The sequence below is a fragment of the Mustela putorius genome, unplaced genomic scaffold (genome assembly GCF_011764305.1).
Source record: "Mustela putorius furo isolate JIRA1106 unplaced genomic scaffold, ASM1176430v1.1 tig00003913_pilon_pilon_pilon, whole genome shotgun sequence".
Lineage (NCBI taxonomy): Eukaryota > Metazoa > Chordata > Mammalia > Carnivora > Mustelidae > Mustela > Mustela putorius.
The window spans coordinates 4042827-4059236 of record NW_025422060.1 but is presented as its reverse complement, the minus strand read 5'-3'; positions in this window follow the sequence as shown (position 1 = coordinate 4059236).

The following is a 16410-nucleotide window of genomic DNA, read 5'->3' as shown; positions in this document are numbered from 1 at the left end:
GCATTTAGAAAGATTGGGTTGAATAATTTCTTTTAAAAATCCTTCCAGTTCAAAGATTCTAGGTTGCAAAAGTTAGCAAAATGGAACACCTACACTAAGGAAAAACTCAGATTTGGGTGTGTGTGTGCAGATCTCTCAAGGACAAAGACAGTTTTTCTTCTGGACACTTGGTGATTAAAAATCACATAAACAAAAATAGACTCATTTATGAAAATTACATTAATAAATTATCTAATTGTATAAAAAGTTCAAGCAGTGTGCATGGTAACAATTTCTCAACTCTGTTCTAAAAAGCAGCACAAATCCATATAATTGGTCACCTCTAAGAGAATCAGCATTACCCTTAAGAGTTTGCAAGCCAGAAATTCTGTAACTCTGGTTGCCTGGGTAGTTGCTGTGGTAATCCCAGACCTTCTTACAGCTAACTATAGGAATCTATGCATTCTTACTTCACAATAGGAAGAAAAAAATCGAGTTTCCCACTGAAAGAAGGTGTGGACTCAAGAAATCTAATAAATATACTCAGCACTTCACAATGTTATGAAGTTAACAATTCACCAAATTAAAAATAAAAGCTTCCTGTGTCTTTACTTCATGCTTTCTAATAGTAATTCAGTATGTGGTAGAACTATTCTTACTTGCACATCTCTTATGTCCTGCATATGTATACATTTGGAAAAATGGTGGCCTAAATTCAGCAATGAAGTATATAGTCTTCATACTAGTCTTCAAGCTAGAGAAAAGAAAAGCTAACAGGTTGATTTAAAGTTTAGGTCCCTAGTTTAGTCTTGTTAAATCCATAATGCTGTGAGATCAAAATTAACTCTAGGAAATCTCATTCTCTATATTTTAGCTGCCATTTTCTACTAATTTCCACCAGGAGTTCTACATGTATTGCTTTCTCTCCTTGCAGAAAATTCCTATTTTTTTTTTCCCAGACAGACTTTCTGCCACATGATAGGAAAGCTCAAAATAAACTAGATTCTAAATGACATGAGAAAATGAAAATATCTCTCTATCCTCTGACCTGATATGAACCTGGCACTGGTAGATGTTTACTAAATGTTCATTGAATAAAGTTATTAAATTAATGAAACATGGAAGAATCAAGAATTTGTAGATCTTAACAACATGTGAATATACGGAATTTGCAAATGTGTCTGTGATTCATTTCAATCCTTTGTAAAATGCTCTAAGTTTGTGTTAGTGGGTGCCATTCAGAGACTGGCTCTCTAGCATTACCCTACTGGATAATTATAAACTCCATAGAAAATCTGAGAACATCCTCTCTACCAATTCAGATTGGTCCTGGCAGACTTGAAGCTTTGTGAATTCTCGGTATGACAAATTTTCATCAAATGCCAGCAAAACGATGTCTGGAGAAAAATGTTCTGTTAGGTTCACTGAAAATTAGAACAACACCCTTTGGTTCTTCCTAAAATAATTTATTATAACTGTAGAGCAGCACCCCCTTCCCCAGGGTCATTTCTAAGGAAGTTTAAGTTCGGATTCTTCTCTCAGAGACTTTCAATAACCTCTTGTGGAGTGAAAGATATTGTGACCAAAGGTACTTTGCAAGAAATAAACATGGAATCAAAGGAAAGATACTTCTTTTCCTCCTCAGTTTGTCCAGTCATAGCTTTGGCAATTCTGGATTCAGTTACTAGTAATTCTGCCAGCACCTTGACATTTCTTCTAAGGCCAGACGAGGAGGGACAAGGGTGATCTATTTATATGCTACCACTGCCTTTGTCTTTTCCCTTCTTGTCCCTGTGTACCCAAGGACTCAGCAGTCATTATCTACATCTTAGTTCCTCTTTATTGGGTCAAAAGTTAGTGAAGAGTGGTTGGGTAGATAGATGAAAAACACTTTCATTTTCAGGCTCGAGTATCCTCGGTGTCATTGGAGGAGACCAAAAAGGCAATGAAGAGACTCTTCCTACAAAGTGAATTAACAGCTTTCATATAAATAAATGACTAAATTATTTCATCTTCTAAAAAGAGTTTACTCATAAAAATGAGAATAGCATTTATTTTCTCCTCTGAAGAATAATAACACCAGGCTGTAAGAAACAGATATAGTGTGTGTTTAAAAAAAAAAAAAAGATACACTTTAAAAATAAATAAACTAATAATTTAATGTAATTTCAAATGATGTTATGAAGAAAAAGAAGGGTTGGGTAAAGAGAGGGAGAGTATATGCATTTGTCTGAGAGGCCAACATTCCAGTGGAGGAACTTGATGGACATAAAGAGAAACATTAGAAAGGAAGGTCCTATGATGCTGTGAGATCTGAAGTTGCTCAAAAACTAGGTGGTATAGAGGGGAATGACAAGGCCTGGGCCCCAATGAGGTGGGTCTTTTAAGTCAAATTGAATTTTATTCTAAGTATAATGAAAAGGCATTGAAGATGTTGACAGGGAGTGACGAAAGTCTGATTTCTATTTTACAAGATCACTTTGGCTATTTTATGGGGAAAGAGAGATGGTAGGGAGCTGGCAAGGAGGCTTTTTCCATAGCCCAGGCAGGCAAAAAATGGTGGTGAAATAGCAAAGTGTCACCAAGGGATTGCATTAGCAATATCTTCATTTGAGCTGATTGGCATGGATATTCCCTCATAAATTCTGTCCCAGAGCTGTATTATCTCAATCTCAGAAATAAGAATCCTGACAAAAGGATTGTGTAATCATTTTTCATACAGTTGGGTGTGAAAGTCATTTTCCTTTATCATTAAGATTATTTTGACTATAAGGATGTTTATGTAACCTCCTGGTATGAATAAAAAATGAAGCAAATTATATCACACAAATGAAGACACTTTATAACAAGGGGAATTGTTGTTCCAACAGAAGAAGATAATTGTAGGCTAGAAGGAAGGACAGTGATGTGGGGATTTGGACACACCAACCAATTCTCACACTCCTAGTAAAGATATAGACGCTTGAGCAAAACAAAACAACACACAAAAAATGAAATATCCCATTGAACTGTATAGTGATTTGTTAAATTTTCAACACCAAAAATCTAGAGTATGGCCAAAGAAAGGATTTCTGTAGCATTTCTGTGTGTTTGGCAGTGCAAGAAATGTAACTTGAAATATTGGAATTGCCAAGAAATGTTCATGGCTTTATATAGATAAAGGAACAATGTTGTTTTATTTGGGACCAATGAAGGAAATTGGGTATATGTAGACATCTGAACCATATAGTTCTCCTCCTTAAAAATAGGCATGTTCATACCATTTCAGTCTACCAGATATATTCTTAGCAAAATGAGAGAAAAGATTTTCATTCTCTCTTTTATAGGAAAGGGAAACACAGGGAAGTGAGCAGAATTATTCTCAATTCCATAGTGACTAGATCAAGCCTTGAACTCCCAGATGTGATTCTTCATCCCCTATGAGAGCTACTACAGAGTCTGGTCATCCAACAAGTGGCTGCAAGTCATTGTATACTGTATACTTTTTTTCACATTATTCCACTTAGCAGAAGAATGAGTTTCCTTGGCAGAGAAAGTGGAACAAAAGGAAAAAAAATGTTTATTTGCCAAAAGAAAAAGAAGGTTTGAAGCAGCATATATGTCTCACACATAGATACACACACACACACACACACACGTGCGTGCACACACGTGCGTGCACACACACACATCATTCATCTCTTAGAAGCAGTATATTTTTATCATACTTTTTCTACTTCAAGCCATGTGAAGATCCACTGCTCATGTAATTCAATAAGGAGCCAAATAAGTTAAGAGGTAGAGAATGAAACCCAGGGAAAAAGATTTAAATGTACTGAGAAGATTAATTCTGAAGGACAGAGGATGAAAGATAATTCCATAGCAACCTACAAACATAATAATTTATACAGAGATTGGTGACCAATTTCTACCATTGTCATATAATCAGATATCTTCTCATCTCTGGTGCATTCTGATCTAGTTCCATCATGAACACAATAGGAATGGGTTAAGCATCATGATGAGAATTTCTGGTTTATTATAACTAAAACTTCTGGGAAGTAAAACAACGGTTGAACTCTAGAATGGTTTACACAAGATGAGAGCTTTACCAAGTAAACTATTCCTCTGTTGCCCATTTAAACACTATTCTCTGTCCCCATCATTTCTTTCTTTCTGTCATTGGATATATTATCCCATGTACTCTTTCTCTTTTTTTAGGTTTCCAAGCCCTGATATACTTCAAGTCATAGTTCAAATCAGACCAGATTGAAACGCAATGATTTTCACTTCTTATGAACCTCAGCAATAAAATAGAACTTGAGAGTTTATAGATATACTATTCATAGTTTTGACTGTTGCAAGAAATTTGGGTTCTTATTGCTTTCATTAGGCATGGATTAGAATCATGAGGTGCAGGAGGAAATCACTGATTAGTGAGGAAAACTAGTCCACTGTTGAACATTACAACTTAATGATCTTTTGTTGTTCTCTACCTATCTTTGTGCACATAGTAACCTCTGAATATAAAATTTGGAATCTTTGAGTTTCTCAGATTATATCTCTAGCAAATCTCAAAGATCTATTGTACCTAAAATCTGTATCACACAATGTAAACCAGGGTCCACAAAAGGTCAAATTTAAGCACTCCTCCTTAGAAATTCTGGAATATGATGGCATGCATCTTATTCTTTAGTTTACATGTAAAAGCATTTCAGCCCGTGAGAAGTGGATTTAAGCTTCATTTTCACAGTTCCTGGTTAGTTCAAATAAAAAATTCTGAGGAAAAATGTTTTTCAGAGTTTGGAGTTCAGTGTGCAATAGTGTGTCCAATAATTCTACCAAAACTATATATGAAGAAGGCATTGAAAGTGTCCTGATACTGTACTATTAAGAAGGATTTCAGCTCTTATCCCAGAGAGAATCCATGGGAATAGGTTCCACTCTCAGTCCAGGGAAATGGCAGAGAAGCTGATGTAGGAAAAGTAGGAATCATGCCATAGAAATTTCTATTGTCCAGCTCTATGAAAATTTAGCCTAAGTCCTTTAAAAATGATCTCTAACAATATCAAACTAAGAGTACTCTTCAGAGTCCACATAAGTGTTGCAGTTGTTGTTAAGGTGGACGTTCCAAGACTGGTCATATGAGATGGGATCCTTAGAACTGAGAGAAAACTGAAATTAAAATCCACAGCTCTCAGTATTAGTAGTTGCAATAGTTGTAGCAGATTCTCTATTGCTTTAGTGGGAGATGGGATCCTTAGAACTGAGAGAAAACTGACTCCCTCTGCAAAAGTACTGAGTTGGCTAAAAGACAAAAAAATGATAATATGCTTCATTGATTTAGTTCTTTCTATTGTCAACACTACGCACATTGTCTCATCTAATCCTTATATAACTGCTGTTTGAGGTAGGCATTACTAAATCATTTTACAGAGCAGGAAACTGAGGCATAGAAAATTGAAGCAACTTAACCAACAATCACACTGGCTATAAGTGGCGAGGTCAGAATTATGTAATTTATAAAGCACAAGGAATAACATGGAGGACATTAGGAGGAGGAAAGGAAAAGAGAATTGGGGGAAATAGGAGGAGGAGATGAACCTGAGAGACTGTGGACTCTGAGAAACAAACTGAGGGTTTTGGAGGGGAGGGAGGTAGGGGGATGGGTGAGCCTGGTGGTGGGTATTGTGGAGGGCACATATTGCATAGAGCACTGGGTGTGGTGCATAAACAATGAATCTTGGAACACAGAAAAAAAATTAAATTAAAAAAATAATAATAATTTAAAAATAAATAAATAAAAGACTTTCAGTTCCCAAAGAACTTGAGTATTAGTCACATCTTCATTTGTGTAAGGTATATTAAAAAAGAGACTCTTAAAAGAAATTTCCTGGACAACTGAATGTTTTCTCTTAGATAGGCATAACCTTCACCCTTACTTTCAGTTCTAAACTTTTAGAGCAAACAAGACATAATCAACTCATGGACCAAACCTGCAAACTATGCATATGTAGATTTATGTAAATATTCATGCAAATCAGGCACAGCCACTGGGCTTCTGGGAGGTTACAAATGGAGCCCTTGGTACAGCAGAGGTCAAATATCCCTGGCTTAGTGCTCAAGTCTACATGCAGATTTTTATAGGACAGTGGCAGTCCCTAAACACAGCAGTCTTTAAATGCTGTGATAATTCTATGCCTGAGTAGTTTTCAGTCATAATTAGGAAGGGGTGACCTGGTTCAGAGGAAAATGAAGAGCAGAATGAAACTGAGCTCTAGTATTCCAGTTTGTCTAAGTGGAATATTGATCATCTCCCAGACCCTGCTTTCCTTATTTTTTTTGTGTGTCCATGAAGGGACCTCAGCTGGCATGGAAAATGGCTTTTTAAAATTTCAGCCGGCTTTGATTTGAGTACTGAATTTCCCTAACTTCCCTAAAATCCAGCAAAGTCCAAGGCCATTGTCCTTGAAAAGCCCTCAATGCAGAGGAGCCACGTGCCTTGACGTGTGTAGGCATCCTCCCAAATGCTGCACCGCCACCACCAGTGGAGTTATAAAAGCAATAGAGAATCTGCTACAACTATTGCAACTACTAATACTGAGAGCTGTGGATTTTAATTTCAGGAATTATAACCAGGGAACAAGACCACTAAACCAGAGTCTAAGGATATCTTTGTGGGGACTCACCAGATGGTCTTGGGTGCAGTAAACCAATCCCTCCATCTCCGCAGAGGAGGTATGGGGAGCATGTGGGAGTAACCGTGCCAAATCAGCACTGGACCTGGATGAATGGGCCAAAATGGTCTTCTGCCATCTGTGTGTGCACGTCGGCTTTAATACCTGAGTTCACAACCAGGGGTGTTGCTCCTACTATAGGGTTCAATTAATTGTGCGGAGTGGTTAGACTTTGAGCTTCACCAACACTTTTTGCCCAGAAACAAATGTCATGGAGGGTGATTTGAACAGCTCTCAGTGCTGCCTATTCCCAATCTACTGCCACACAGCACTGCCTCCTGGTTTCCCCAAACACCGTCTTAGAGCCTGACAGTGAGAATATTCCTGTTTTCTTAACGTGTTTCCAGGACTGTGGCCAACGGCAGACACCAGGTCATTAAACACATTCACAGCTGAATGACTAAAGAAAAGACATGATAGTTTTAATTAATTCTTCGCAATTGAGCCCTATGTTCCTTGAATAAGATTATTACTTCAATGTTCCTCTGATTCCACATCTATAAAACTGAGATCAAAATGCCAATTTTCTTCAATGAAATGGTCTGGAAAATCAGAAAGATAAAAATCTGAAAGCCTTTACAAATACCTATTTTTAAGTTGAGAAAAGAACATTAGGGAGTTTAAAATTAGCCAAATTCCATGAGGAGTTTCTGTAAAAAATTTAATCGATCGCATTAGGAGTGGAGGTTCTAGTGATAACAAAATGTAAACACAAAATTAAAAGAGTGGGGGTGGGGCAACTAAAAAGTCAGAAACGGACTTTGCCCTGTTTAGTACAGACAGCCAAGGTACTTGTCTGGGACAAGAGCGGTGATGGGGGAAGCTTTTCTTTAAATGAGACAAGAAAAAGAAAAGTAATTATGTCATGGATCAGAGGAATGGATCAAAACCCAGTTTTCAGTTTGCCAGATGAGCATTTTCAGTTAGACTGTAAATAATTCTGACCTGTGCTTAGGTATAAACCATGTAAGCAGTACCAATATTTGAAAGAGAAAATTGTCTTCACTTCTAATTAAAAGGTATTATATTCTCAGTCGGCTGTGTTGTCCAAGAACCCATTAATCAAAGAAGCCATTACATCTCTACTTACATTAATTCCATTATTGTATCACGTGAGTTATGTTCAAACATTTATTGCCCAATAATTTTCAGAGAAAAATGTAATAACTTGGGTGGAGATATCATTAATGTGAAGAGATTTTTGGCACAGGAGTTAATGAAGTGCATGAACTAACCCTCCAACCCCAATTATAATGAACTTTTCCAAATTCCAAGGCTAATGGGTAAGCTCCAAGTGCTGTAAATGAGATTGCTGGATTTGGGCAGCACTCTGTGAATGTAAATTTAGTCCTAGACATTTGTAAGGATAATAGGTAAACAAAATCAGGAAACTTTCTCATCTTCCAGAACATTGGAGGCTATTTCTTACATGTCTAATATTTTTTTAGCAAGAACTTCCATTATAAGGAAATATATATATAAAACCTTTCTAGAACTGTCAGTTGACTCTACCTTTTTGAAATCTCAAGTGGTAAAAAAAAAAGATGATTACAAAAATAATACCAACAGACTTTATAGGTTATTATAAGAGAATTTATCATGTGTGTTACCTTTTATCACTGTGTTTGTCAAACTGCAGAATTACGAGATAAATGGTTATGGCCAGCACGTAATAGTTGCTTTAAGAAGTCTAAGCAATTAGAAAAAGACAATGGACTGCCGAGAGCTGATCCTTGTTTCCAGACTCTTGAAACGACACAGGTGTACTGCAAATCTGGGGCAGAAGAGAGAGACAAAAAATAGCAACATTTGGATTGGGGCTCAGTCAGTCACAGCATCTAAACATTTGGAATGCTCTAAGGAATTACATAGACCAGACAATTCCCTTAGTCAGAGGTAAGGGGAGGCTGGAAACTGAGGAATCCAGTTGCCTCAACTGTAGAAATGCATGGGATATCAGGGAGTCGCCAAGTCCATAGGGACTAGTTTTCATTTTTTTAGCTATAGAAAGTCAACTGAATGCATTTTAAGTAAAATGATGTGTGGAATCCCAAAGTATAAGACATACAGAATAGACCCACTTGGGATGAAGGCAGAAGGGATGGAGAAGAGCCCCCACCCCTCCATCAGGCCCTGTTCCCTGTATCCACTGAAGTTTTCCTATGGAAGTTTATCAGACCTTTAGATCTCTGGGGAACTGCATGAGTTAGGACTGTTCTGGTCTCAAAAGAAACAACTCAACATGAATAAGAATGAGATCAAGTAAAACAATAAGGGTGATGAGAATTATCTCATAAACCCAGAGGAACAGTGCAGCTGAGTTTGAGGGAGGGACTAGAAATGGGATGGTTGGTCATCAGATATCTCTGTCTCTGTTGTTCCCTTTAAATACATATGTACATTTCCAAATTTCATGGAAAAAGGTTACGATTGGTCTAATTTGGGTGGGAACCAACAACTCTAATGGGATGCTGGTATTGTTTTACAGGGAGAAGAAGGAGGATAGGGTTACACCCTTTGGGTTGTGTCACTGGCAGCTGTGACCTAACTTCTCACTGAGGTTCAGCGTCTGAGCTCCTGATCATCTGGGCAAAAATGACTGAGGGCCAGGAAGTTGGTCTTGAACAACAGTGAAGCCCAGCTCTTTGCCTATAGCTTAAGGTGGGGGAAGGGAGCAGCAGGATTATTGAGTTGGCAAGTCCCATAAGCTACCTAGCTAAACCTTTGAGACACTCTTGACCAGTTCACGATGGCTTTCTGAATCCCGGTTGGAGGGGAGGAGTGTGGAAGGAGGACCCAGTAGAACCTGCTGGAGTTAGTGGAGCTCTATGCATGTGGCCTCTGTTGGGAGAGAACAAAATAGGCCACTAAAACTTCCCATTATGGGGGCACCTGGGTGGCTCAGCGGGTAGTGCCTCTGCCTTCGGCTCGGGTCATGATCCCAGGGTCCTATGATGGAGCCCCGTGTCGGGCTCTCTGCGCAGCAGGGAGCCTGCTTCCCTCTTCTCTCTCTGCCTACTTGTGATCTCTGTATGTCAGATAAATAAATAAAGTCTTTAAAAAAGAAAACAAAACAAAAACAAAAACAAACTTCCCATTATGGCTTTTTGCCCCGAACAATATTTGTGGGGAGAGGACATCCTAGGGCCTCTTGCTGTCTCTTAACCCTTCCTAACAAGGTGAGTGATCTGTGACAGGACAGAACTATCCAGCTCCAGTAACATGTAATCCCTGAGCCAACATTAAGGGAGATAAGTTGAAAATATGTGTTCTCTGAATATGAACAAACACAACTGGTCTACACCTCCTAAGCTAACATTTCGACATACGTAGTCTTGGGGTGTATGAAAGTTTTTAAGAAAAGATCTCATGAAATAATTTCAAGAGTTGCCCCATATATCACCTTGGGATATTCTTCTCTCAATGTGGTGAATGTTTTACTCATTTGCCTAATTTGCTGAAGATTTTAATATCACATGGCTGCTCCAAGAAGGACACAGAAACGTTTAGAAGCAGGACTCGGGGTTTTACCTTCAAACGCCTACTCTTAATACTTCTGCCAAGTAGTAACAAAATATTTGTCTTGAAGGTAGTTAACCTCTGTTCTATACACAATCTACAGCACACTGCATTGGCAAGCATTATGCAATGCCCCTTCTCTTCCAGGGAGGATGGAGATCTTCTTGCTTTGGTTTTCAGTTTTTCTCACAAAGATGCGAAACACCAAGAACACACAAAGTTCTTCAACAAGCGAGCTTGTCTTGAGACAGTTTTTTAAATCCAATTTAAAGGCAAATGTCAGAACAATATTTCTCTCTATAGGAATTAAGGAACTAAAATTCCAATCCTATGCATATACATATATGACATATACATATGACTCTGGTGGGGGGAGCTTTTATCAGCACAGAGATCTCCCGTCCCTAGGATTCAGTGCCCAGAGGAAGAGTAGACACCTCCATTCATAACCCTGGGGTGACAGAGTAGAGCAGCTCCTCGTCCTCCTCCTCGTCCTTCTCCTCCTCCTTCTTTTTCTTCTTCTTCTTCTTCTTCCCTAATTCCTTGCTTTCCCCTAAGGACTCTGGATGTATTACATAGAAAACCAACCCATGGCTCTTCTGACATATTTTGCCCAAGTTGGAATTATACACATGTGTCAATCACCAGTGAAAGGTGATTGCTTATTCAGTAAAGTAGAGCTTTGAAGAACAGTGGGACAGAGTTCCACATAAATGACATGTTTTATCTGTTTTTCAAATAATTCATGGAAAATACTGACATAAAGTGCCAATTATTTTTTCCCCATGAATAGGGCTGGCAGTCTTATTGTATACTTTAAAAGTCACATACAATTTGCTCACATTTTTTTAATTCCCCAGGGAAAAGGATCTATTTTCTTTGCTCTAAAGATTAAAGTTCAATTTGACTTCATATTTTGTGAAAGGGACACTTAAAGACATTGCATACTCATATCCTTCCAGATATCATTACAAGCTGTAAGTTGGTGATTGATGCCTACTAGGATAGCCTCCAGAGGCTGCATGCTAGTTAAAATAATAAAGTACTCCTTATCCTCTGGATGCATTTGAGAGAATAGCAGGTGGTCATTGTTTACTGTGCTAAAGTGAGCCACTCCATTTGAGACAGCTCATTTTGGACCCAAGCTTAATGCCATGCCTGAGTGATTCTACTTCTAACAAAGCTGCCAACAGACTCATTCTCGTTGTTTAATTTGAATGAGAATTAGCTGCTGCTGCAATGCAAGCCCAAGACCCTCTATTATAAAATGGTTTGCTAGACGTGTTTATTGAAGGTTAGTGGCTACAGAATTTGGACGGTAGTGGGAATGATAGATACTGGAAGACACTCTTCATTTCTAAGTCCACTGCTCTATGTTGGACTCAAGTTAGTCATGGCAGCAGGAGAGGAAGAGATGGTCACATCCTTCGGCTTGTGTCACAGGCAGCTGTGTCACTTAGACTCCCAAGGAAGGACAGGATTCAGGGAAAACAGTGGCCCATATATTTTCATTAAAGAAAGAGTGTGCAACCACTCTAGGAGCCATCAGGGTAATTGACACAGAGCCCTTCTCAAAGAGCATTACATCAGCATGGAGATAGGGCCTGTCTGTGCCATGACTGCTGAAGTTTCAGCTGGGAAGGTCAAACACACACACACACACACACACACACACACACACGGAACAAAAACCTGGAAATTGCAAGACACTTCCCATAAAGTATTGTCCAGGATCCAGTTGCAGAAGATTTTAGGATGAGCAGTAACTTAATCCTGGACAATTGGCAAGTCCCGCCACCTGCAGCATGGACAGTTCTAGCCTTGTGCCCTAAAGCATGCATTGTGTGATGTGATCTAGAGAATCTGAGTTTAAAGACATGAGTGTCAGAGTGCTTTAGAAAGGACTCACTGGGGTCCTGGTGTAAGCATGAAGGGCAAACCAAGAATCAACACTTCTGTTTCTAAGCAACTCTTCCTCTCCCAAGGACCAGCTTATTTTTATAGATTTATTTGTGTTACTGTTCTCCCATCTCTGCTCAGGAAACATTCAATGTCATATTTTCTTTAAAGAAGATAGATCATCTTTCTAAAACCAGGTGAGGGTCATGGAGCTCAGGGTGGTCACAAAAAATTATTATTGAAGTACAAACAATCAAGGTATGAATGCAACTGGTATTGTTACTAGAAGAAAAAAAATAAATGCTGTAATTCAGGGTGAGTTTGGCAATCCTTATTTACTTATTAAATTATTGTTACTTCAAAGATTTTTTTCTCGTGGTTCAGTCAATTCTGCCTAGTAAATATCTATACTTGTTTCTCATGACATATATTTGCTCATTCAGTGATTTTTACCAATGATGCTGGGCATTTTAAGATCTGGTATAAATATGTATGTGAACAGGGTTAGTGTCTTCTATGACTTTCTGCCCGAAATAATGCAATTTCTGGGAGCACATTATACCATTTCCTTCAGGAAACAATTCTCTACCTGTTGGAGGTCTCCTGTTCTCCAGTTTAAATAGCCTTAACTATGCTTATCCTTTTTCTGAGACTTTTCATCAATCTCTATTCCTTTTGATGAATCTCCTTGGGATTCTTATACCAACTATACAGTAGTTCTGTAAAGGCTTCAAGAATCTCCCAAATTGCAATCTATTGGTGGAAGTTTGGGGAATAGATTGAGAAATTGCTTGTGTTTCCTGGAAATACCGTATCTTGTTTTATGACCCTCATTTTCTCAGAGTTTGGCTAACTTAGGAAGTGGAAAAAATAAACAAACAAAAAAACAGAACAAAACAAACCCCCCAATTTACTAAGTCTTGTTCTAACAACATGAAGGTGATCCTCCTTAAGAAGGTTAAAAAAAAAAAAAAAAGGTAAAAAAATGTACCAAAAGTAATAGAAAGGGCAGTTTCATCTCCAGCAGAAAGAAAGTACCCATTTATTCTTTCTCAGGGAAGTTTATAGTAGGGGAAAATGCAATGCTCTGGCTCCTGGAAAGTTGGCTACAGTTCTTTCTCATTGTTGTTATGAGCTTTGGATAATGGTGTGTGTCACAGACCAGGTAGGAAGTTAGATCCCCAAATCCGCAGAATCCAGGCCTTCAGAAAGCTGTGGAATCCTACTTGAGAAGTCCGGAGTTGGAATGCAAGGGTATCAGGTGCAATAAGACAGAGGCTCAGGAGGCAGGAAAGGATTCAGGAGTCCAACACCCAGGTTCTGAGGTCAAAGCAAAACAGAGGGTCAGAAATCTGTGGACATGTAGAACTCTGAGGCACGTGGGACAAGGTTTACAACTCTGTTTCTGCAAACAAACAAACAAACAAACAAAACTCTTATCTAGTTTCTGTTGGGGCAGGAGTCATTCTCTATTTGCATGCTGTTCAGGGCCTGAAAATAAGGTTTGATGATGATGGGGTTATAATAGAATATTAAAATGACTTTATTGGACAAGTGTATTAGTCATGATCTCTATTACCTGATATAGACCCCCTTCCTGTTACTTATTTTCTCCAGTTTTATTGCTGTATAATTGGCAAATAAAGTTGTATATATTTAGAGTATGCAGCATGATGATTTAATATATGTACACATTATGAATGTTCAGGAAACACTTCTACAGGGTTTCCAACTTCCACTGATCTTCAAGGTCATCTGAAAGCTTTAGATATAAAATAGATAATCTTAAGGCATATCATCCATATCAACACATAAAGTTCAGCTTCTTCTGAGCTTCAAGGAGCAGGCTATTTCCAATACCTTTAATATGGGGGTGGAAAAAGTGACTGTTTCCACTCAAGAGCTTTCCCTAGCAATGACCAGGATCATAGCAACTACTTCTGTTTAAAGGAAGGAGCTAAGGGAGCAGGGAAATAAGCTGGGACTCAAAAACAAGAAGGAGGTGGTGATGGGGAAAGAGTTAGAGTTTTAATAACATGAAAGCAGAAGAAATTTAAAGAGACAATAAAACATGCATATACTTATTCAAACATATATGGGATGTTTTCAATGTACCAGGCACTGCATATATAACCAGACACCAAAGGATTCAATGAGAAAAATGTTGGTGACCTCTAGCCGTCTCCACATGGAGAAAGCAAGAAAGTTTCCAGAGAACCTGAGCATTGAGAGATAAATCTAGGCACACATAGATAGATGGTCCTTCTGTACCAAAGTACCTCAGGGAATACCTACTGAAATGTAAACAGCACCAGACTATGGTCTGGGTTTCAGTTTTAGTTTTATAATTTTGAGCAAGTCTGTAAATTTTGCTGACTCTAGTTTCTAACCCTAAAAGACAAGATGCTTTATCATCAGAGTTTAGTAGGAAGGATATCATTGTGAGCTGTTGGGTGTTGTAATAGATTATGAACTAGTAGAGGGATGTCACAGAAGACAGAGAGGCCAGCTCTTTCTGGGAGAGACTATCAGAGCAGCTTCACAAATATTTGAGTTGGGCCTTGACCAAGGAGTACAAATTCATAAGGCAAATAGAGATGGTGAGCAGAATATTTCTGGCAGAGGGCAGAGGAAATAGCATTTACCAGGGTCCCGAAGAATTCATTCCTTTACCCATTCTTTCAACTAATTAGGGAGAATTTGTTATTAATTACTCATTAGTTTATTAGTTATATTAATTTTAGTATTATTATCTATTACTGTTCTAGACAGTTCAATACGACAATAAATAAGACAGGCAATGTCTCTGCCCTCAAAGTATAAAATCAAGTGGAAGAGAAAGATAATAAAATAAGTAAAAGTTATAATTATGAAATATATGATATAATAGTAAAATTTCAAATAATCAGTGCTATGAGAAAAATAAACCAGGGTATGATAATAGATAGTGAGGGCAAAGGTGGATAATGAAGACTTCTGTGACAAAGTAACATTTGATCCGGAACAAAAAAGAACCTACCATGGAAAGATCTGGGGAAGTTCCAGGAAGAGGAGTATCAACACATGTGAAGATGCTAAGATGGCTCTAGCAGGAGCTGAATGAAGGGATGATTAGGTAGAGATGAAGTCAGAATGTTAGATGGAGACACATCTTATGTGGTCCTGTAAATATACTAAGGAGCTTCAACTTTATTCTAAGTGTAGAGGCAATTGTCGAGGCAGCCAATGGAGATTTAAAAGGATAAATGGCAGGACATGATTAATATGCTTAAAAGATCACTCATAGAGGGTAGACTGAGTGTCAGAATATGGGCTAAGAATGAAATCAATTCTGACAATACCTCCTCAATATTTCAAGTAAGAAATGACCATGACTTTAACTAGGAGATCAATAGGGCAGATAGTGGGAAATGGTTGAACTGTTTAACATATTGTTTTCCATGGAGTCAACTGGATTGACTTGGGTTTAGGGAATGAGAGAAAGAAAGAAGAAAAAAGAAAGAAAGAAAGGAAGAAAGGAAGAAAGAAAGTAAGAAAAAAGAAAAAGAAAGAAAGAAAGAAAGACGCAGATTTTTTGCCCAAAGAAATGGTGGTGCCTTTCATTAAGATAAGGGAGGCTGGAAGTAAAACATAAAGGGAGAGAAAGAAAGTTCTGTCTTGACATCTTAAGTTTGAGATGCTTATGCAACACTTAATCAGAGATATAAGTACGGCTTAAAGAAAAGCAGACACATGTCTTGAACTGTTACAGGTGCCCAGTGGTTGAAGAGCAGCACATGTGGAGAGAGCACAGTTCAGGCTGAAGAGGCCGGCAAAGACCACTTCAAGAAGAGCGGTACATGGGACGCCCGGGTGGCTCAGTCGGTTAAGTATCTGACTCTTGTGATCTCAGGGTTGTGAGATTGAGCCGTACCTTGGGCTCCATTTGGGGATTCTTTCTCTTCCTCTCTCTCTGCCTTCCCCCTCCCCCCTGCACATGCTCTCTCTTTCTCTAAAAATGAAATAAAATAAAATAACTTATTAAAAATTAGAAATAGAAGACATTCTATTTCTTGCATGACACATAAAGTTTCATGCAAGAAATAGACATGACACATAAAGATAGACTTTGTTCTTTAGGCAATGAAGGCCTAATAGGGTCTGTTTTCAGTTTCTGAATACTCACCCTGAAAACAGTGTGGATGGCTCATAGGCTAGCAAGATTGGAAAAAGAAGACTAGTCAAGAAACTTATCATTATTAATATAAAGCAGAGTACAGAGAAATCTACTTACAGTAAGGCAGAAACAGTGGGAATA